Genomic DNA, 22035 nt, shown 5'->3' with positions numbered 1-22035 from the left:
AGCTGTTCCCCTGGGTAGAGTGCTGTGGCATCACAGCTCACAGCAACCTTCATCTCCTGGACTCAAGTGAGTCTCCTGCCTCTGCCTCCCAAGTAGCTGAGACCACAGGCTCCCACCACAATGCTTGGCTTTTCTTTTTTTTTTTTGGTTGCAGCCATCATTGTTGTTTGGTAGGCCCAGGCTGGATTCGAACCCACCACCTTAGGTGTATACGACTGGCGCCCTAGCCACTTGAGCCACAGGCGTGGAGCCCTGTTTGTTTATCTGAACACAAAGCCTGTTCTCTTCACTCTGTGCTGCCAGAGATCTCTGGCTCCAAGGACTGCCTGAACAGCTGGGGAGCTGATGCTGACCTTAATATAAGGCATTTGGATTAAAAGAAAATAATTCACTACCCAGGAAGGTTGAGTTACCTGTGACATGGCCGTCAGGGGTGGGGAGTTGGGGGGATATTCTGAGTAAGGCAAGAAGGCCCCCACGTATCACTGAGTTCCTTGCCAAGAACCAGTGGTTTTCCCTAGTAATGAGCTAGTACCCTGCCTAAAGTCCCTGCATCAAGTCATCTGTCCCTCCCAGACCCACTAGGGGCCAAACCACATCAGGCTCACACAAGGAGGGGAGGTAGAAGCTAGCACCTCTGCTGGACACTTGGCCAGAGCAATTCTGTGGAGCCTGGACTCTAGGTGGGGTAGCTACCCCCTCACCCTGGAGCCCAGCCTTAGGAGAGAGGTTATCTTTGGAGAAGATCCCTTCCTCTTCTCCTCCAGGCTGCCCAGCACGTTTCTTCCCATGGTCCTCATAGGACCCCCCTTCTCTCCTCTCTGCCTTTGGGACAATAGGCAGGTGTAAACCTCTGAAGGTCTGCAAGTGTGAGTTGAGGGAGCTGACGTTGCCAGGCTCCTGGAGGGCTCAGGAGGAGGTAGATAGAGTCTAGCTGCAGAGGCCATGCATTCTTGAGGATTGAAGCCTTTTGCCTCTCCAGACTTTCAGCAAGTTCTGGGCCTCAGTTTCTTGATGGGGGTAATGGAGGAAAGAGAGCCCCTCTCCCTTGGGAAGCTGATAGCATGATAAAGTCTGGAACAGTGGTTCTCAACCTTCCTAATGCCGCAACCCTTTAAAACAGTTCCTCATGTTGTGGTGACCCCCAACCATAAAATTATTTTTGGATAGAGGAATGATGTCTCAGTTCCTAAGACCATCGGAAATATGTGTTTTCCGATGGTCTTAGGAGATCCCTGTGAAAGGGTCATTTGACCCCCAAACCACTGGTATAGAACATTGGGGCACAGGGGTCCTGAGGAGCTGCACCCCTAAACAGGGTGAGTGGTTCTTGACCCTAAATCCTCACAGCTGCTGAAGGGACCAAGGTGAAAACTCCCTTTCCCCACTCCATGCATGCACACACCTGCCACAGGAAGCAATAAAACCTAGGTTGGTGTGGCTCAGAGCAGAATCCCAAGATTCTTCCAGAAGACAAGGCTACAAATTGCTACTAAATCAAACCAACAGGTCTTTCTACTCCAGATCTCAGAAAGAGAATCCCATCCCCAGGTAGTAGCACTGTCTGGGGCCCAGTTAAGCATCCACGGATCCCCTGCCTGGCTGCCAGATGGATACCCTAGGTCTCAGCAGAGAAACCGGCATCCCCAGAACCTCAAGCCTCTCTCTGCCTTTTCCTCAAATTTTCTATCTTTACTGAGCTTCCTATGCCAACAAGAATGCACAGGACTGTTCTCTCCAAACACAAACAAGAATGCACAGGACTGTTCTCTCCAAACACAAACTGACATTGGGAGCTAAACTAGCCTGATAGCCCCAGGGGCCTGACGAGTTGGGATGAGCCACTCAGGCGTAGGAACCATTGCAGGCTGTGGCACTCTTCCCAGGTATGTGGAGGTGAGTGGGATCCATCCCCAGGAAGGGCTGGGGAATAGAAGGAGCCACCTCTGCATGAAGGACACTTATTCCAGAGACATGATGAATTTATTTAATATCTTCTCACTACAATTGCTTTGCAGCCCTTGCTCTTAATGGCCTCTGAAGCTCCATCCAAATATCTTTCACTGGCAGTTTAGCTTTTGGCTGGGATTTTTGCTGGCAGAATTAACAGCTGGAAGCTTCTTTGAATGGAAAGCCCTCATTGTCCTTTCTTCTCTCTTCTGAGCCTCCCTGGCAGCCACTCCAGGTCTGAGGCTAGGGCAGGGCTCCTGTGGCAACCTGCCAGGAAGCCCAGTGCCCGACTTTCAGGGAGGACAGGTGAATGTTGAGGGAGTGGAAGGCCTGGGCCTCACCAGGGAAGGAAAGAGTCAGGAAGTATAATGTTGGCTGCCTAAACCCCATCTCCAACATTTTGGGCAGAACACTTTAGCTTGGAATGCATGAGGTCACAGGCTCTGGGCTGTGTGGCCTCCTGGAAGCACTGACCACCCGGCCCTAGAGCTCACAGACTTTAGTGTCTGCCCTGGGTCAGTATTCAAAGGCATGGCCTGACTGTCACTTGGTTGATCTATGCTGTGCTGCCATCCCATCTCAGGGTCCTTCCTTCCCCACATTTCTGGTGCACACCTGACAGAGCCCCTTGACTGCTGCAGGGTGGCTGGCCTGCTGGGATGTTAATATGAGCACTGACATAGTAGGATCCTGGTCACATCACTGTCATACCTGTGATGGTGGCTGGTACCGCAGCCCCAGCTGGGATGATGGGCCATGTAGAAGCAGTTTCTCCTCTTGTCCTGACCATCCTGTCCTCCACAGAAGCCCTGAGTACCTGCTTACTTCTGAACTTGCATTCTTTCTCTCTCTCTCTCTTTTTTTTTTTTGTAGAGACAGAGTCTCGCTTTATCACCCTCGATAGAGTGCCATGGCGTCACACAACTCACAGCAACCTCCAACTCCTGGGCTTAGGTGATTCTCTTGCCTCAGCTTCCCCAGTAGCTGGGACTATAGGCGCCCACCAAAATGCTTGGCTACTTTTTTGTTGCAGTTTGGCTGGGGCCGGGTTTAAACCCGCCACCCTGGTATATGGAATTGGCACCCTACCCACTGAGCCACAGGTGCTGCCCTGGCCTTGCATTCTTGTTCCTAAATCTGGCCCCACACCCACGTAGGGTCTGAGACCTCCACCTCTCCCCACCTTTCTGGATCCCAGACACATCGTCTTCCAGCAAGATCCACTCCAGTTAATGTTGGAATATAAAAATGGAATATACATAATGGAATATAGGCTTGGGGACAGCTGACAGGCCTCCTCCCGTCACCTTGGAACTGACCTCAGATGCTGGTCATTGGACAAGTCAATGCCTACCTGGGGTCAAATGTCTGTACGGGTGAAAAGACCATCTGTTGGGCAAAGGGCCTCCCGTGTGCCTCCCCTCCCCTCCTCCACCTCAGAATCTCTCTCAGACACTGTCATCATTACTCTCTTCTTTGGCTTAAGACATGAACAGCTCATTGTCTGTAGCTCAAGTGGCTAAGGTGCCAGCCACATAACCAGAGCTGGTGGGTTTGAATCCAGCCAACAGCCACCCCCCCCAAAAAATATATAGCCGAGTGTTGTGGCGGGGGCCTATAGTCCCAGCTACTTGGGAGGCTGAGGCAAGAGAATCACTTATAAGCCCAGGAGTTGGAGGTTGCTGTGAGCTGTGATGCCACAGCACTCTACCCAGGTCAACAGCTTGAGGCTCTGTCTCCAAAAAAAAGAAAAAAAAGACATGAACATCTTAAGGCTAAAATGTAAGATGCTACCTAGGACAGACAGAATGTAAGTCAACCAATTTCCACATTAGTGAGATCTGTTTATCAGAGTGGCCTGGGTATGCAAAGTTTGCCCTTGGGGAGCAATTGGCTAACAAGTATGGGCTGGGCTGGGGTTCTATGTTGCATAGGATGCAGGGGAAATAGCAGGGCCCACAGGTAGGGTAGGAGGCACACAGGTAGGGTAGGAGGCACACAGGAGCAATGGGGACCTATCCAGCCTCCCAGTATGACAGCACCCTGTTCAGCACTCCCTCAAGCCATCAAGTCACCCAGCAGTTTTTGTCTGTTACTGCACAGGGAGTATAGAAGCAAAGCTGTGTCCTTCACACACACTCAGGCTAACTGGCATCTGCAGAGGGGTCCTCTGGGTGCTCAGGGAAGCAAGTTCAGAAAGCTCAGGTCAGCTGTTGCATTGTTCTGGTCTCAAATCCCAGTGCAGTGGGGCCAGCCCACTCACCTCAGGGCAAATAGCAACAAGTCACACAGCTAACTAGTGGCACAGCCAGTTTCTTGCCCAGGAGTCCCCGACTCCCTGTCCAGTACTCTTTTGCCACCAGGTTGCTTTTCTGTCAGCAGCAGCATCAAAGATGCTGTGTGATCTCAGGACCCACGTTCCTCCTCAGGGCCCCTATTTCCCTGTACAAAATTATGGTGTGAGATGAGACATTCTTTTTTGTTATTGTTGTTGTTTTGAGACAGTCTCACTCTGTCATCCAGGCTAGAGTGTTGTGGCATCAGCCTAGCTCACAGCAACATCAAACTCCTGGGCTCAAGCCAGCCTCCTGCCTCAGCCTCCCTAGTACCTGGGACTATAGGTGCCTACCACCATGCTGGGCTGATTTTTCTATTGTTAGTAGAGACAAGGTCTAGCTCTTGCTCAGGCTGGTATTGAACTCCTGAGCTCAAGGGATCTTCCCTGCCTCAGCTTCCCAGAATGGTAGGATTACAGATGTGAGCCACCGCACCTGGCCAGATGAGACATTCCTAGAGGATTCCCTTTAGCTTAAATGTACTATGGCAATTTAAACTGTCCAGAGCCTTCCTAGGGCAGCCGTTTCTTCCTCTGAGCTCCTTCCTCCTTACTGACTTGGAATTGTGCCCTGGCCATGCAGGGAGGCTGTAACATAACTGGTCCCCAGTTCCCTCCACCCTTGTGCCTTCTTGCACAATCCCATATGGAACCTCATGTGAAGGTGAAAGAAAGAAAATGGAGGCTGGAGATGTTCCAGGGAGGAAGCAGAACCAGTCCTCCTGGTTTTAACTCTGCCCTGCTGCAGCCTTCAGGAGGCCAGGTCACCATCCAGGCAGGCAGGCAGCAGGAGGCCTTGAGCCCGTGACTGTTGCTATTTGCCCTGAGGTGAGTAGGCTGGCCCCACTGCAGTGGGATCAGAGACCAGAACAAGGCAACAGCTGACCTGAGCTTTCTGGACTTGCTTTCCTGAGCACCCAGAGGACCCCTCCCCAGGTCCTAGACAGCCTGAGTGTGTATGAAGGACACAGCTTTGCTTCTATGCTTTTAGCTAGAGGCCCAGGGGGCTGAGTGCACTGAGGCTGTCAGCAAACCAGAGCACAAGCAGATTGTTGCCTAGGCTGAGAGATGCTGGGATTTGCTTACTAAGGCAGCACTTCGGGGGGGAGCAGGTTGCCACAGAGAACTCACAGGTGTACAAAAAAGGTCATCATTGTCCCTCTGTGAATGCTTAGATCTCCGCACTGCCTGATGTGTCATAATAAAGTGTTATAGAAAAAGCTGGCCAGCATGGGTGTTCCTTTGCTGGGGCCAAGGAGGATTCATCCTCTCAGGTAGTTATGAGGAAACCCATTTTTTCACACTACTTCCTTCAGCACATGAAAGCCTGTCATGTCCTGGGTTTGCCTTGTTTTTCTTAGCTGAATAGAATTTGAAATTGTTTTTTCTAAATTTATAGAATGGATAACCCTTTGGAAGGAAAAGTAGAAGTCTCTGAGACCAAGATTTGCCTTACGGTTACAAGGCATTTCCAAGTCACTTGCCAGAGTGATCAAGGAGCCCACTGTGGTCCCCAGTCGAGCCCCTGCATAGGCATCATCTCCAGGTTTGTTCATTACATGGGGCTCATTAGAACACAATTCCTTGGGTGGCACCTGTGGGCCCCATGTACTGAGGATGGCGGGTTCAAACCTGGCCCTGGCCAAACTGCAACAAAAAAATAGCTGGGCGTTGTGGTGGGCACCTGTAGTCCCAGCTGCTCAGGAGGCTGAGGCTTAGGTCAGAGAATTGCCTAAGCCCAAGAGCTGGAGGTTGCTGTGAGCTGTTACGCCACAGCAATCTACCATGGGCGATAAAGTAAGACTCTGTCGCTAAAAAAAAAAAAAAAGAACACAGTTCCTCAAGGAATCAGGGCCACCATGTAATAAAAGATTCCAGACTCAAAGAAAGTAGGTCCAGGGTCACACCCAGCCTTCTGACTCCTTCATTAGTGTAGCCATGTCAAGTCCTCAAGACCTCACTCTAGATCCTGGAAGGAGAAGGAACTTTCAATAGTCTCAAGTAATTCCTTAGAGAATTTCATTGGGCAAACAATTTGCTATTTGGGAAAAAAAGATCTGGTATTGCGTTTCTTCCCAGCTTTTCTTCCCATGGCTCTATCAGCGTTTGGAGAGCATCAGTTTCTCTTCAGGGGAAGTTCTTTCACCATGGAGGAGCTTCCCGATTCCCCTAAACAAGGTGTGGTCTCTCTCTCCTGACACTTTGTCCCTCCCACACTAACAGTCATCACAATGATAACAGTTATCTGCTGCTGAACACTTATGGGCAGCTAAGAGCATTCATGTGTTGTCTTATTCAATCCTCTCAACAACTATATCTCAGGTAAGATAACTATCTCTGTCGGACAGGAGAGGAAATTGCCACCTAACGACATGAAGTAACTTACCTGAGTCATCAGGAAAAGGCAGCACCGGGCCGAGCTCACCCTGCTGACTCAGCACTGTTAACCAGCCGCCATCCTCTCTTCCCGCATCTCCCTGAACACACCTCTCTGCCTGTAACTGAAGACAGGAGTGGCTTCTTCCTTGGTTTTCATTCTCGACTAATCTTTTTTTAACCCATCTTTATAAAGTCCTACGTTAAGAGCCATCAGCTCAAATTCGTTTAAATTTACAAATTCCATGGACTGGCTGGGTCACGGCTGACAACTTCAGGGATGGGTCCCGGACCCAGAGCGGCCAAAAGAATGTCACCACCTGGCTGCTGATAGGGGCTCTGTGCCTGGCTCAGCTTGTTTCTGGTGGGGGTGGCCCCAGGCTCAGCTTTCCTTCGCACCCCTCTGTTGCTGGGCTGAAGTTTCCCTGGAGCAAGAGCTCTGTCCTGTTTATTTATCTTATCACTACTTTCCCCTACCCCTTTTCTGGCCACCAGGGGTTTGTACTTAGTCCTCAGGCAATCAACTGTGGTGTGCTTGGAAGGCTTGAGCCAGACAAGGTATGCCTGCACATCACACCTCACACTTCTCAATTTAGCCTCTTGGGGCCCTGGGGCTGAGCTGTGACGTAGGCACAAAACATCGCAGAAGGGGACAGCTTCCCAGAGCAATCAGACTGCTCACCTGGGCAGCAGGGCCAGCCTTGGTGTCATGGAGTTGAGAGCTCTTTCTGCCTCAGAAGCTCCTGTTTTCTGGGCTGTACCCCAACCTCTTGGCTAGCCCACTTCTTCTACCAAGTAGGCTCACAGAAATGAGTTCTCTTCTTGAAGGTCCCTAGGGACAGGCTGCAAAATGCCTGCCTGTGAGATTAGCTGGCAGCCTTCCTACTGCTCAAGTCTTGGGAAATGCTACTGAATCCTGGGCCTCCCTGCTCAAGGGCATCCCATGGACGAGTTCTCTGCTTTCGGCCATAGGACAGCCCCCCATGAATCCTCCCTGCCTCTGCACCCAGGGCACAGTGTACTGGGGGGTATCTCAGCCTCTTTCCTCCCAAGACCTATCCAGCACCTGGTACCAAGGGGTGCTCCCACAGAGGCAGGCAGGGGAGAAGCAGCCACCCTTCCCGAGTCCTCTGAGCCCTCTTCAAACCTCAGGCAGCCTTCCCTCTCCTGCCCACTCGGGTGGCCTCTACTCTCTGCTCCCTGCTGCCCTGCTGTTTCCTTGGTGCTCAAGTAGCCTCCGCCACTCTGTCCCCACCTGGGCACCAGCCCCTGCTCAGCTCTGCATATGTACATGGAGGACATGTACAGGAAAAGGCAGCACTGGGCCGAGCTCCCAGGCTTAGAGTCACTTTTGAGATGAAGCAGGACATATTCCTGTAGCTGGTCATTTTCCTCATCCAGGTGTGAGAGTTACTTTGAGTGAGAGGTACTTATGGGCTCCTCCTGACTCTGATCTCATGTATTCCCCCAGGACAGGAGACATTCTTTGTCATCCTTAGGTTGTACACAGAGTGGGCTATTTGCCTTGGCCAGACCCCAACCCTCACCCTCCCTGCACGGGGGCCTCCCACTTGCCGGTTTGCCACCCAAACCAGGTGCTCCCAGAAGGGCTTTCTTCTAGTGCCAACCCTCTTCTGGCCAGGCACCTTTGTCACTAGGGTTCCCAGGTGTCACTCCTGAGTCTGGCACCAGGCCACTCTGCAGAGGGGACTCCTTACTTGGCCCAAAGGCCTCACTCCCGGCTGAATGTGCTCCCATGGGGCTGAGTCTCAGGCCCACCAGCCCGGGGGGACATGCAACCCTGAGCTCACCCTCAACTCCTGGATCCTAGTTCCCACCAGAATCAACTTAAGGAAGCTCCTCAAGTAGCAACTGCAGAAACCTCTGACCTCTGACCTCAGTTTCTCCCAGGAAAAGAACAACTGGGAGACTGTAGTGTGTTAGCCTTGCTTCTCAAAGGGGCCCGGCACCTATAAACCTGAGCTCACTGGGCTGCATGTCCTGTAGCTGACCAGGTCATCCACCCTGTGGCAGAAGTGGGCAGCCCAGGCCTGTGAGCACTGATGGTGCTCAGCCAAGCAGGCCCCTGACTTGGCCTGCTGCTGAGTTTTAGAGTCAGAATATATGCCAGGTCAGACGTAGCAAAAGGGTGTGACTTGGAGCGTGGGACCCAGCAATGCTCCATAAATATTTGTAGAATGAATACGTGAAGGGAATGTCCCAGAGGCAGTAAGGTGAGAGGGGCCTTTTTTTTGAGACAGAGCCTCAAGCTGTCCCCTGGGTAGAGTGCCATGGCTTCACTGCTCACAGCAACCTCCAACTCCTGGGCTCAAGCGAGTCTCCTGCCTCCGCCTCCCAAGTAGCTGGGACCACAGGCGCCCGCCACAACACCCAGCTATTTTTTGGTTGCAGCCATCATTGTTGTTTTGGCGGGCCCAGGCTGGATTTGAACCCACCACCTTAGGTGTATGTGGCTGGCGCCTTAGCCGCTTGAGCCACAGGTGCTGAGTGGAGAGGGGCCTTGTATATGGGTGTCATGGTGGCATTGGTTTGGCTTGGCAGGAGCAGGAAGTAAATGAAGAAACAGCAGAAACAAGCATCTCTCCCTCTAGCCAGGGAGCTGGAGGTTGGCCTAGAACGGACTGTTTCAAAATCAATCTGGAAAAGGGGTGGCGGGTGGGGCAGGATGTGGGGTCCTTAGACCAGGAGCCCACAGCTATGATGGAAGATAGAGTTGGCCTCCCTGCCCCAGGTGAGGGGCAGCCTCAGCACCACGGCACCCCTGCCTCCAGGCTGGGAGGCCAGAGCCTGCAATGGCAGTGGGGACCTTACCTTGGCCGCTCCTCCTGGGCAGCTGGGCCTCACCCTCTTCCAATGCAGGCTGGTGCTTGTCTCTAGCCCAGGAAGCGGCGCACCCTTCAGGCAAAAAAGAAAAAAATGGAAAAGAAAAGAAAACCTCAGTGCTTTTCCCACCCAGCCTCTTCTCCTGAAGGTTCCTGGTTGGTGCCGTCCTGCCTCTGTGGGCCCACAGCCTCCTCCCCCCAGCAGCTTACTCACCGGTGTGCAGAGTTGCCAGCTGTGTGGGGGAGGCGGGACCACTGCCCCTCTGCCCAACACACACTGGGGCATGCCCTATGGGCCAGAGGCCAGAGTGGGTGCTGAGTCCTGACTATGGGGAAACTACACCCTGACCAGCACCCTTCTCACTGAACGTGCCCCTGTGAACTCAGCAGAGGACGCACATGGGTGCTGACTGGTCCTGGTAAAATGCCAGGATTCTGGGTAGGAAGCTGTTTCCTTGGTGCCCAGGCCTACCAGGAAGAGGGGGTGGCTGAGGGCTGTCCAGCCCCTGGCAGGTACCTTCCACCCTTTGCCAGCCCTCTGAACCACTCTTGACCTTGGCATCTCACCACGTCCCTGTCCTGTGGACCCAGAACGGGCCTGGCCCTGCCCAGGCTGACAGCTGCTCCTCATCCAGCTCAGGCCACATACCTGGCTTCCCCTCTCCCCAGCACCCATCTCAGGGTCTGGCCCACCCAGCATCAATTAGGACCAACTGCTGTAAGTCCTCACCCAGCTCTCTGCTGGACCCAGCTGGGGGACAGCACACACGGGCTTACACGCTCTCACACTCACACACGTGGGTCCACGCCCAGCACAGAGCCACCTACCTGTCCAGGCCAGTCTAACCCAATCCAGCCTCGCTCTCCAAATGCTGCCTCGACCAGAGAAGCCACTCCTTTACAGAAACATCCCCTGGGAGGTGAGTTCAAAGCCAGCCCGGGAGGACTCCAGTTAGCTCCAGAGGACGCTTGGGCAGCCTGATCACCATATCTGCTGTGGCACTCTGTTGGCTGCCATGGCCCCCCAGGCACTGCTGGTCCCTACAGTGCCTTCCATGTCCTTAGGGGGTGACGGCGGACTCACTGCAAGTCCCATCTTCCTGGAGCCAAAGGTAGGGAGGGGAGAGCTAGAAGGGGCGGTACTCAGGTGCAGCTCCAAGTTCCAGCTCCCAAAATAATCAAATGCAAAGGGGAAGAAGAAAAGCTCTGGGCGGGCGGTGACTCAGTGCCAGTGGGCCGGCTTAGTCACCTGGATGGCTGCAGGCGGCTCCTAGCACCGCAGGACCGAGCAGCGCCCTTCCCCTGCCGTGGTCCGAGGGAGCGTGGCCGCCGAGCCCCGCGCCCTTCTGCCTGGCGGGCGGCGGCCGCTCCGCCCGCCCGCGCGGCGATCAGGGCCCGGCAGCCCCGGCCGCGGCGCGCCCCTCCTCCACCGCGTGCCCCAGCTCACTTTGGGATTTCTCCTTTAAATCCTCAGGCAGCGACCTGCTCGTTTGGGGCGCTGAGCTGCTCCAACGTTGCTTGGCAATTTTGATATCGTCGGGGGTTGCCATGGGGAGGAGGGTGATGTCATTGACACAAAAAACCCACTGAATTTACAAATCAGCTGGGGCTGGAGCTATTTATAAAAACACGTTTTCCTCTGCCTTTCTTTGCTGAGGCGCGGGAGAAGGGCTGCCTGTCAGGCTCGGGGTGATCCTCTCTGCACTCCGCCCTACCCTTGTACCCAGAGGCCGGACTTCCCTGGATCACCCCAGCCCCCCAAATCCTGGAGCTGAGGATTCAGACCCGGCGGGCACTGGCCACAGCGAGCTGAACGCAGCCCCCACCCCCCTTCGTAGTCTCAGCTGGTTTTGCTGTGAAGGGCACACAGTGGCACACGAGGGCGCTAGGCAGGATGGGTGCTGGTGTCTTGGGTTGGCAGGGACCAGAAGCCCTGTCACTCAGCCGGATTCCTTCATTTCTCGCCCCTGGTCAGAAACAGGCATTTGCCAGTAAGGTGGCTTGAGTGGTGTGCCCATCTGCCAGCTGCCAAGGGTGTCAGCTGGAGCCCAGCCCTCCACACTGCCTGCCCCCTCTCTGGCCTCTGCATCTTCTTTACTGGCTCTTTTTCTTCTCTCAGTATCTGTGGGTCTTGGGCACCCCAGGGTTGGCCTCCTGCTCATGTCTCCCCATGCACATGGACCATTTGTGTTGAAATGGTCACATTTTTTTTTCTTTTCTGTGACTTTGACCATCAACCCAGCACCCGCTCACTCCAGAACCCACCCCGTGCCTGCCCCATGGCAGGTGCCAGCTCCCACATCCAACATGGCACTAGGCTCTATAAAACTTTTTTTTTTTTTTTTGAGACAGAGCCTCAAGCTGCTCCCCTGGGTAGAGTGCTGTTGCATCACAGCTCACAGCAACCTCCAACTCCTGGGCTCAAGCAGGTCTCCTGCCTCAGCCTCCCAAGTAGCTGGGACCACAGGAGCCCACCACAAGGCGCAGCTATTTTTTGGTTGCAGCCGTCATTGTTGTTTGGCGGGCCCAGGCTGGATTCAAACCCACTACCTTAGGTGTATGTGGCTGGCGCCTTAGCCACTTGAGCCACAGGCGCTGAGCCTATGAAACTATTTCTTAAATCTTCTTTCACTGTGAAGCTATGTGATCTTGGGTTAAAAATGTAGGCTCTTTCAGTTTTCACTTCCTGCTCCACTGGTCATTAGTAGAGTGATCTTTGGCATGTTTTTAACCAACAGCATCTCAATTTCATCTGTAAAATGGGGATGATTTCACCTGCCTCACAGGGTCGTGGGAATTAAATGAATAAAGCTCCTGGCACAGGGACTGCTCACTGTGAGCTCAGTAAACATTAATTTTCTTCTCTACTGCTATAACTGTATTATTTGTTGCTTATGCTTATCTACCCATCAACTAGTGGTAGGTTCATCTTCCAAAATTATGACCTGGTTACCTCCTGTGCAAAGCTCTCCAGCTGTATACATAGACATTTGATTGAATTGCATGGTGTTGGATATGATGGTATTTTTTTTTTTTTTTTTTGAGAGACAGAGCCTCAAGCTGTCCCCCTGGGTAGAGTGCTATGGCATCACAGCTCACAGCAATCTCCAACTTCTGGGCTCAAGTGAGTCTCCTGCCTCAGCCTCCCAAGTAGCTGGGACCATAGGCACCCAGCACAATGCCTGGCTAGTTTTTGGTTGCAGTTGTCATTGTTGTTTGGCGGGCCAGGGCTGGATTCAAACCCGCCACATTAGGTGTATGTGGCTGGCGCCTTAGCCACTTGAGCCACAGGCACCGAGCCGTTATTAGGGTATTAAATACAAAAATTTCAATTAGCAGTCAATATGAAATATTTTCCTTTTTTTTTTTTGGAGACAGGGTCTCACTCTGTTACCTGAACTAGAGTGCAGTGGTGTCAGCCTAGCTCACAGCAACCTCAAACTCCTGGGTTTAAGCCATTCTCCTGCCTCAGCCTTCTGAGTAGCTAGAATTAGAGGTATGTACCACTATGCTTAGCCAATTTTTCCTAATTTTTGTGGAGACAGGGTCTCACTCTTGCTTAGAATGTCTCAAACTCCTAGTCTCAAGCAATCCTTCCTCTGCAACCTGCCAGAGTGTAAAAATTACAGGCAGGAAACATCATGTCCAGTTCAGTTTTTTTCCTTTCACTAGGTTATCAGTTCCTTCTGAAAAGAGACTCTGTATTTCTCTTCTTTTTGTATCTCAACACAATTTTGTAAGTAAACTTAATAGTTATAAATAATCCACTTCTACTCTCTCTAATGACTCAGGAAATGCAAACTAAAAGGGATATATCATATACCCCCCCATCACATGGCAGGTGAGAGTGAATTGGTACAATGTACCAGTCTTGATCAAAATTTCAAAATGTGTATACATTTGATCTAGCAAATGTACTTCCAGGAATCCATGTTAAGAAATAGTTGCACATGGACCCAAAGATATTTGTGCAAGAATATTCATTGTATTCAGCTGGCTGTTTGGGGCAACCGTCTTTCCATCCTAGCACCATGGCTCAATTTATCCATAACCTCACAGAGAAGGCACAGGTGCTGGTGAACGCTGCTGTGACTTATTCCAAGCCTCAATTGGCCACATTTTGGTACTACGCCAAGGTTGAGCTGGTTCCTCCAACCCCTGCTGAGATCCCTAGAGCTTTTCAGAGCCTAAAAAGAATAGTCAATAGTGCTCAAACTGGTAGCTTCAAACAGCTCACAGTTAAGGAAGCTGTGCTGAATGGTTTGGTGGCCACTGAGGCGTGGATGCGGTTTTATGTCGGGGAGATCATAGGCAAGCGTGGCATCATTGGCTATAATGTTTGAAGACCAAACTTTAACATCTGATTAAATTTGACTTATTTGAGAGGACCATGTGTGATCATACTGTTACCTGAATAAAATGTGTCCAAAAAAAAAAAAAAAAAAAGAATATTCATTGTAACTGTTAAACTGTTTGTAACTGCAAAAAATTGCAAGCCACCAAAATGTCCATCTACAGGGGGCTGATTAATACAGGATGGTAAATTTCTATGCAATGAAATACCTGCAGCCTTAAAAAGAATAAGTATAACAATTATAGTTGAGAGAAAAGACCAATTACTGAATAGTGTGATGGCATAATCTCCTATTTGTTCAAAAATAAAAGAAATTCATATATCTTTGCATTCAACAACAAATGTTACTGTGGTTATCCGTGGGAGTGAAAATGGGGAGAAGGGTCTTTTTCTTGGCTTTTTATACTTTTTGCATTGTTTGACATTTTTAGGGAACATGTACTGTTTTTGCATTTCAAAAATACAAAATTAAAAATAAACAAGATGTATGCCTTAAAAACTTATGGAGAAACCCCAGAGCTGTGGAGAGTACTTAAAACTTGTATATTTGAACATTTCCTCCCACAAATTCCATTTTAAGACAATGTGGGGACAAGGGAAATATTTTTTCTTCCTCATGTCTTCCTAATTTCCAGAAATGTTATGTCTTAGAGGGAAGAGCAACATGAAGATGGGAAGGAGCTAAGCCAGTAGATAGACTTAATTATGTTAAATTTGAAACACTAATTTATTCAGGTAATAATTACAATGGTTCTCTTTCAGAAATATAACCTTTCTAAGTTTATGCCAGTTTAGGAGAAGCAGGCAGAAATTCCTGATGAAACCATCAACAATGTCCAAGAAATACTTGTGTTTTCCAGATTTTTGCTACGGTGTCTAGCAGATAGAGATAACAGTGATTTCATGAAGAGACTGAGAACAAAGCAAACCGCCTCCCCCACCTCTGTGTTAGTTAGATTGTCTGACTACCAGCTTGGGGAATCAAGTCCAGGCCAGAAGCCAGGGTAGCCTGGGGGGCTCCGAGCATCAGGAATGATCCAACCGTCTCCACAGATCCTCACACCAGGACAAAGGTGCTCCCACCATGCACCCACCTGTGTCCTTGCAGGGAAAGAGTGTGATTGGCTGGCTCAGGTCATGTGTTTCTCTCATTCTGGCGGAGGGGAGGGTGTCCTGGAGAAAGGGCCTCTATTATTACAGGATGTAGGGAGGAAAATCAGGGTGCTGTTATTGAAGGAAAAGGGAATGGGTGCTGAGGCCGAGAGAGCAGCCAATGGTCACCACGGCATCTTTGTTAACTATTTTCTTTTCTTTTTTTTTTTTTTTTGAGACAGAGCCTCAAGCTGTCCCCCTGGGTAGAGTGCTGTGGCATTACAGCTCACAGCAACCTCCAACTCCTGGGCTCAAGCAAGTCTCCTGCCTCCACCTCCCAAGTAGCTGGGACCACAGGCGCCCGCCACGACGCCCGGCTATTTTTTGGTTGCAGCCATCATTGTTGTTTGGCGGGTCCGGGCTGGGGATTCGAACCCGCCACCTTAGGTGTACGTGGCTGGCGCCTTAGCCGGTTGAGCTATAGGCACTGAGCCTGTTAACTATTTTCTAATCACTTTCAATTCCTGCGTGTGGAAACCAGCAATTAATTCCTTGATTCTTCTTGTCTTCATGGACTTCTGAAACTGGTGGCTTGTGCAAAGTGAGCCCAGTTCCTCTACTCTATCATGATGCCTGACTTCCTGATTTGTGAGATTGTCTGCAAACTTAGTCCACTTAGTTATTTTATGGGTTTAGAAAATGGGGATCTGGGGTGGCGCCTGTGGCTCAAGGAGTAGGGCGCCAGCCCCACATACCAGAGGTGGCAGGTTTAAACCCAGCCCCGGCCAAAAAACTGCAAAAAAATAAAAAATAAATTAAATTAAAAAAAAAAACCTGTTTAAAAAAAAAAAAAAGAAAAAAAGTGGGGATCTGTCAGCCATAGGAGGAAGCCTGCAAAGGCTTGGCTGCCTGCAGGCTGGCAGGTGCCTATGGTCCCGGGCCAGCGGTGTGCCACAAGCCCTCCGTTATCCCAGTGGAGTCCTTCTGCTAACCCCAGTAGACTGTGAGCTCTCCAGGCAGGAAACCCAGCATGGTGGTTGGCACAGAGCAGATGCTCGTGTAAACTCCTTGACTGAATGAGTGAACATCTAAAGAGGTTCTATGCTGTAACCACCCTTACTTAGAAAACATGATTCACAGAGCTGAGAGGAACTCTAGGATCATCAGCCCCATCCTCCTTCTACAGGTGAGAAAACCACAGCTCCCCATCCCCCCATTAATTTTCCTCAGCAAAACCACAGAGGAAATTCAAGGCAGTCAGAACTGGAACTCAGCTTTCCCTCCTCACAGGCCCGGGTTTTCATTTTGCTGCCAATGGCAGGCCCATTCTAGCAGCAAGCCCTGAGTGTTATCTACCTGTAAGTTGGTCAAGGGCACCATACAGCCGCTCCCACTGACATTTCTGCCTTGGAATCTTGACTCCCAGGGATTTGCAGCAGTGTGAATCAGCTGAGCCAGTGTCTTTACAATTTCTTAATAAAGGTTCTTACTTTGCAGCTTTTGTTAATGGACATACACAGTACTTGTAGCCTCTAAGGTAGTTTGCCTTACCTGCATCATTTTGGTGAGCTGGGCTCAGCTGGAAGGATTGCTGACATCAACACTCTCCCACTGCATGGCTTTTAAGAAATAATTTGGGGATGGGTTTAGAAAGGCCATATAATAATGAAGTCCTAACATTTTCGTAAACCAATGACTCCCAAGTCCTAAAAAATAAAAATCTATAAAAAGCTAAGTCTAGGGTTCCAATGTATAAGAAAAATTCTCTAATTTTATTGCTAGATTTTTCTAGATCTTTAGATTTTGCCCCGCACTCCCCACCCAGTTTTTGCTGCAGGAACAGAGGGTGCTGACACAGGCCTTTCTGATGGCTGTGCGGCCTGTCTCCACCTGCCTACACTTGCCGACGCCTCTTGCCGCGGGCCAGGAGGGAGGAACAGATTCTGCCCACCTCACCTCTTACTATCCCAGGCCAGGGCAGGCTCTGGAAAGGGAGGATTTAGATTAATGAGCAGGTGTTGCCACTAGAGGCCCATGTGTTCCTCACTCCAGAGCTGGCCTTCCCTTGGAGGTGCTGTGGGCCTTGGGCTTCCAGAGGAGATGGGCCAGAAGCAGGGGCCCCACCTTCAGGAGATTTTCCAAAGCTTGGCAAGTAGAGTGCTGGGGGATTAGCGACACCTCCAGGGTACCTGCCCCCCTTCCAAGGTGCTGGTAGCAAAGGAATAATGAGCAGGTCAAGTCTTGGGGTCCTCAGCGGAAAGAAAGCTTAGGGCTTTGTCAGATAGGGATGTTCTAGGTCCCTTGTGTGCCCTCTGCTACACCCCAGCTCCCCCACCTCTCCCGTGGGGAAGGTGTGTGACTGGTGGGATTCTCTCCACATGTTCCACGGCAAAAGAGTACCTGTGGAGCTGCAGATTAGGGAGTTTCTGCAAGAAATTTTCCAGGCAACATTGTGGAGGAGGAATACAAGGAGGTTACTATTGCTTCTGAGAAGCAGAACTTGCTGGCAGGGCCGCTGCCCTCTGGCCTTGATCACAAGGCCTCTTGTTGGCCCTCTGACTACAAAGAGGGAAAGACGTGCCTTCCGATGTCCAGCCTGGGCTGCAGAACCTGCCTGGGTACCAAGGGCGGGGTAGGGGACCTTAGTGTTGTCTGAGGGAATACAGCAAGGAGTCCTTGAGAAGCTGGTTAACATGCCCCCGCCCCTGGGACAGAAGAGAGCGCAGAGGGGCATGGGTAGTGAAGAGATAGACTCAGAGGAGAGGGCCATGGGGTGGGGGGGATGGGTAGTGAGGAGACAGACTCAGGAGAGGGCCTCGGGGGTGGGGCTCCATTTTTGTCCACTTTCTGGTCACAATGCTAGAGACAGGAGAGAGGGGAGCAGGGGCCAGAATCTCATTAGGATTAGGAATGACCCTGGCAAGGCCTCTGCTGCTGACCTCCAGAAGTTTTCTCTGAGGAGAAAGGATTTTTCAAGTAAGTAAATAGGGAATGGAATTTTTTCCAGCACCAGGTGTGTACAACGAACATCCTTGGTTTCACCAGATGGAGGTGGCAGCAGAAGTAAGCCCCTTTCGGTGAAGTATCTCACACGTGTGAGACACAGCATGGCAAGGCTCTCTCCATCTGCTATTTCATTGACTCCTCAAAATACCGTGAGGTAGGTATTATATCCCAAGTTGCACAGGTAAGGAGTTCAAGGCTCAATGTATTTCAAATAACCTGTTCCTAATCAGCTAAGAAGTGGCAAAGGAAGGATTTGGTGGCAAAGCCCTGGCTTTCACTGTGACACCCTATAGCTGAATCAGGAACTTACCAGGAGAGCCACTCAGTCAGGGTCTGGCCAGCGCCTGCTGTGACACGGGCTGTGAGTGCTGCTGGAAGGGGTGTTCCTGAAGCCTGAGGAGGGGTCAGTGGCTGGCAGCAAGCCCACGGAGGCTTGGCCTAGGGATGAGCCTCTCCTGGGAGCAGGCCCTACAGGAGGGGCTGGCCCATCCCTGTCAAAGCAGGGAAAAGTGGGGGAGGGAGCACTACCAAAAACTGGCTGGGATTTCATCAGGGACAAGATGAAAAAGAAAAGCCTTTTGTCAGTGAAAGGGGCACTGCTCCAAATCTAGCCAGACAGACAACCTGGGAAGAGAGGCTGGTCCAAGGGGGGATCAACGGCCAAGTGAGGAGCTGCTCAGGAGCCAGAGCAGAATTGCAAACTACTGAGTCCCAGGTACTGACTCCAGTGTGTCCCCTTCCCAGCAGAGGCTGTGAAGGGCCTTCACGCCCCTAGCCCAGTCCACCAGGAGTAGAGGCTTCTTGACACACCTCAGCTTTGGTGACCAGCAAGAATACAGGCGATGCCAAGCAACAAAAAGACAGCTGTGAGGGTGGCCAGTGTCTCTACAACGGCTGCGGCCAAAACTGATTTTCTTGAGAACACACTACCCTTGCCATACACTAACTCATTGAATCCTCACAATATAGTTAACTAATCCATCCCACAAAGATCCATTGAGTACCTGCAGGTAAAATGCTCTATGTTAGGGGCTGGGGATAACCCAGTGAACAAGACAAGCCCCTGTCTTGTGAACATGAAATTTATCTCTGGGTAGGAACTATTGTCCTTCCTTTTTTCTTCCCAACACTATTTATGCAGCAGACTCCGTTGGTTGCCTTTCTAAAGTATCTCACCTCCCTCTCGCTTGCTGGAGGAAACTCAATTTATTGGAATGTACATTCCTTTCCTACCTCAGCCCCAGCCCCAGGGGTGAATCTTAATTAGTTTAAACCAATTGTGGTAAAATCCTTCCCTTTGCCAGACATTGGCTTAGTCCCCAGATATGTGACAATCTGGCCAAGAGCCATGAGAGGAAGTCGGCTGGGAGGGTTTTTGGAAAAGTTTTCTTATGCTGCTCCAAGTTGCCGAGCCTGGAACTGTGGTAGCCAAGGGGGCCCACAGAGGATGGGCCTGAGGGCAAAAGCCCCCATGCTGAGGGTGGGAGAATAGACAGGTGGGAACACGGGCCCAGGCATCAACTGCTGCGCTCCAGGCTTGCTGTTATGTGAAATAACAGATATTTTTACCCTTAAGATATTTTGGGTGGTTTCCCCAAATTTTTGCAGCTGAAAACTATGTATCTAATATAAGGCAGCTCCGACACCTACCATGCCATGGTGGCTTCTGGGGCATCCCCACCCACACTGGCCTTACGTCCTCTGAGGGTTCCAGCACATAGAGGGGGTGCCACAGTTTAAGAGATTTTGTTGGAAGTAAAATATATCATTCCCAAAAAGTGTATGAATTGCAGATGAAAGGGATGTGCCTATGTCCAGGTACACTTCCACTTTGAAAAGTAGTACACGGATAACATCGCCCTAAATGTGTGCATATTTTTGGCGCCTTGTGTCACATCTGCTCCACTCCTTTAGCTCTTCCTCATGGCTTTCCTCGAAAGGTCTGGTTTTCACTGATTTATTTCTCTCTTACATTCTCTTGGCTTTTAAGCTGTTTTATCCTGTTTCTCTAAACTATAAGCCCCCTGAAGGAAGTGAGCGTGCCTTACATTTTTTTTATACCCTTCATGGTGCCACTTGTCAACGTGGAGCTCACAGTAGAGCTTAATAAGTATTTTTGGCTGATTTTTTTTTTCTGCATTCCAAGATATCTGCTGCTGCCGTGGAGGGGAAAATGAACACGTTTCAACAAAGTACAACAGGAGTCAACGGATTCGGGCTGGAGGTCTGAGTAAGAATGTCAGGCATCTCATTCAATAGTGGCTTAGATTCAACAACTTTTACACGGATCCTGCCGACTCCTTCCTACGTGCCTTGCCCTGGGTTGGAAGCTGGGGAGGCAGAGACCCACCTGCTGCTTGCTATAAAAGGAACTTTCATGCTTACCAGCCATCTTGGGTTAATTCTCAGAAAAACCCTTTGTGGGTAGGAGCTGTCTGTACTAGCTTATAGATGGGAAAGCAAAGCAGATTGCATTGCCCTAACCTTATCAAGTAGCTGGTAAGGAGCAGAGCTGGCATTTGAGCCCAGGTTTTCCAGTTTCTGAATTGAGTTTATAGGGCTTCCTCCATTTCCCCTGTCCTTTTTCCTATTATCAAGTGATCACCTTTAATTCATTGGTTCAGAAGAGGGCTGTAGCAGAGCATAAAATAGAAATACAGTCGAGCGTCCCTTAATGACAGGGCTATGTTCTGAGAAGTGCTTCGTTAGGTGACTTTGTCATGTGGGAACATCACAGAGGGTATTTACAAACCCGACAGAGTAGCCTGCTACACACCGGGGCTGTCCAGTGTGGCCTGTTGCTCCTGTACAGCATGTGACTGTGCTGAATACTGCAGGCAGTTTCAACACAATAGTATTTCTGCACCTACACATAGAAGGGCATAGTAAAATTATGGTATTATAATCTCATGTGATCACCAACCTATATGCAGTCTGTGGTTAACATTATGTGGCACATGACTGTAGTTCCAAAAGCCTAAGCTGGGGCAGGAAAAGTCTTGGGAGGAGACTAAATGTCTTGGCCTTAAATGGGGTTAGTAGGCTGTGCTCCCTAAGCCAGAAAGTCAATTCCCCTGGTGGTGGGAAAAAGAGAAAGGAATAAGATGCATCTGTAGGTGGCTAGTGGGCAGGAGGACCCTGCCTGGTCCACCAGAGCAAGTGGCTTGAGGCAGCCTTCTAAGGATGCCTGTGCTCTGAACGTGACCGAGAGGCAGCACAGCTGGGAGCCAGAGATCCTTTGACAGAAAAGTGGGGACCAGACGAACCCCTGATATCTTGGTATCTGGCTGATCTTGAGACTGTTTTCTTTTAGTACAAACATTTGGTTGACAGAAGCTTACTCCCAGTAGAAACAACTACTTTCTCCTTTATCTTTAGATTACAGAACCCATTTCTTTCACCTACCTTTGTCATATCACAGACTTAGCTATACTGTTTACGTGAATGAAGTCGAAAGGCTCCAGTCAACCAGCTGGGACACCACTCTATTTAAGAGGTTTCCAGAGAACCTCAGACCACAAAACAATGTTAGAACTAAATCAGTACAAACATTTACAAATACACATATGTGCCAAAAGCTTTAGTTCTCAATACCCTGTAAAGTAGGTACTTGGTTATCATTATTTTACAGAGAATGACACTGGCTCAGAGAGGTAAAGTAACTAGTTCAATGCTACACAGCAAGGATTCAAGTCCAGGCATTTGGACTGTTAGTGTTTGATCTGGCACCACTGGGAGGAAGCCATCTCAGTACTGAGGGGGTTCTAAGCAAGCCCTGGGTCTGTAAAGTTGACCCCCTCTATGTGAGTGCTATATGCAAGTCCTAACCAGGGTATAAAAAGACAGAGAACTTGGCCTTAAAAGAGAGCTCATCTGAGGTAAAGAGGTAAGGTGTATACATATGCAAATCCAAGGCAACTAATAACAATGCAGCAGAGGAATGTCCAGTAGGAGGTCCGTGGCTGCCCCAGTGGCCTACACCATGGAACCCCAACCATGGCTCCATGTGCTAGGATACTGAACAAACCTATCTGGATGAGTCTTGAGCAATGGCTTTCTTTTTTTTTTTTTTTTTTTGA

General features: G+C 50.3%; 1 protein-coding gene and 1 pseudogene across 3 annotated transcripts in view; one reads left to right on the top strand and one right to left on the bottom strand.

The window, feature by feature from the left end:
• Positions 1–22035, bottom strand: part of LOC100951458 (serine/threonine-protein kinase PAK 6) — a 62050-nt gene that overhangs the window by 28079 nt on the left and 11936 nt on the right. The window contains exon 2 of one of the 2 annotated variants that reach the window (XM_003791708.2): positions 9494–9577. The exons of the other annotated variant lie outside the window; for it this stretch is intronic. The gene's annotated coding sequence lies outside the window, so the exon portion shown is untranslated. The remainder of the gene's footprint in view (positions 1–9493; positions 9578–22035) is intronic. 2 annotated transcript variants of the gene reach the window in all.
• On the top strand, positions 13498–13919 carry LOC100952300 (annotated as a pseudogene). The gene has a single exon (XR_001161370.1). The product of XR_001161370.1 is annotated as an ATP synthase subunit g, mitochondrial pseudogene (transcript).

This window comes from Otolemur garnettii, unplaced genomic scaffold (assembly GCF_000181295.1).
Source record: "Otolemur garnettii isolate 467f Iridium unplaced genomic scaffold, OtoGar3 scaffold00050, whole genome shotgun sequence".
Classification (NCBI taxonomy): Eukaryota; Metazoa; Chordata; class Mammalia; order Primates; family Galagidae; genus Otolemur; species Otolemur garnettii.
Note: the sequence above shows the minus strand (reverse complement) of the source record. Positions and strands in the feature narration are given on the sequence as shown.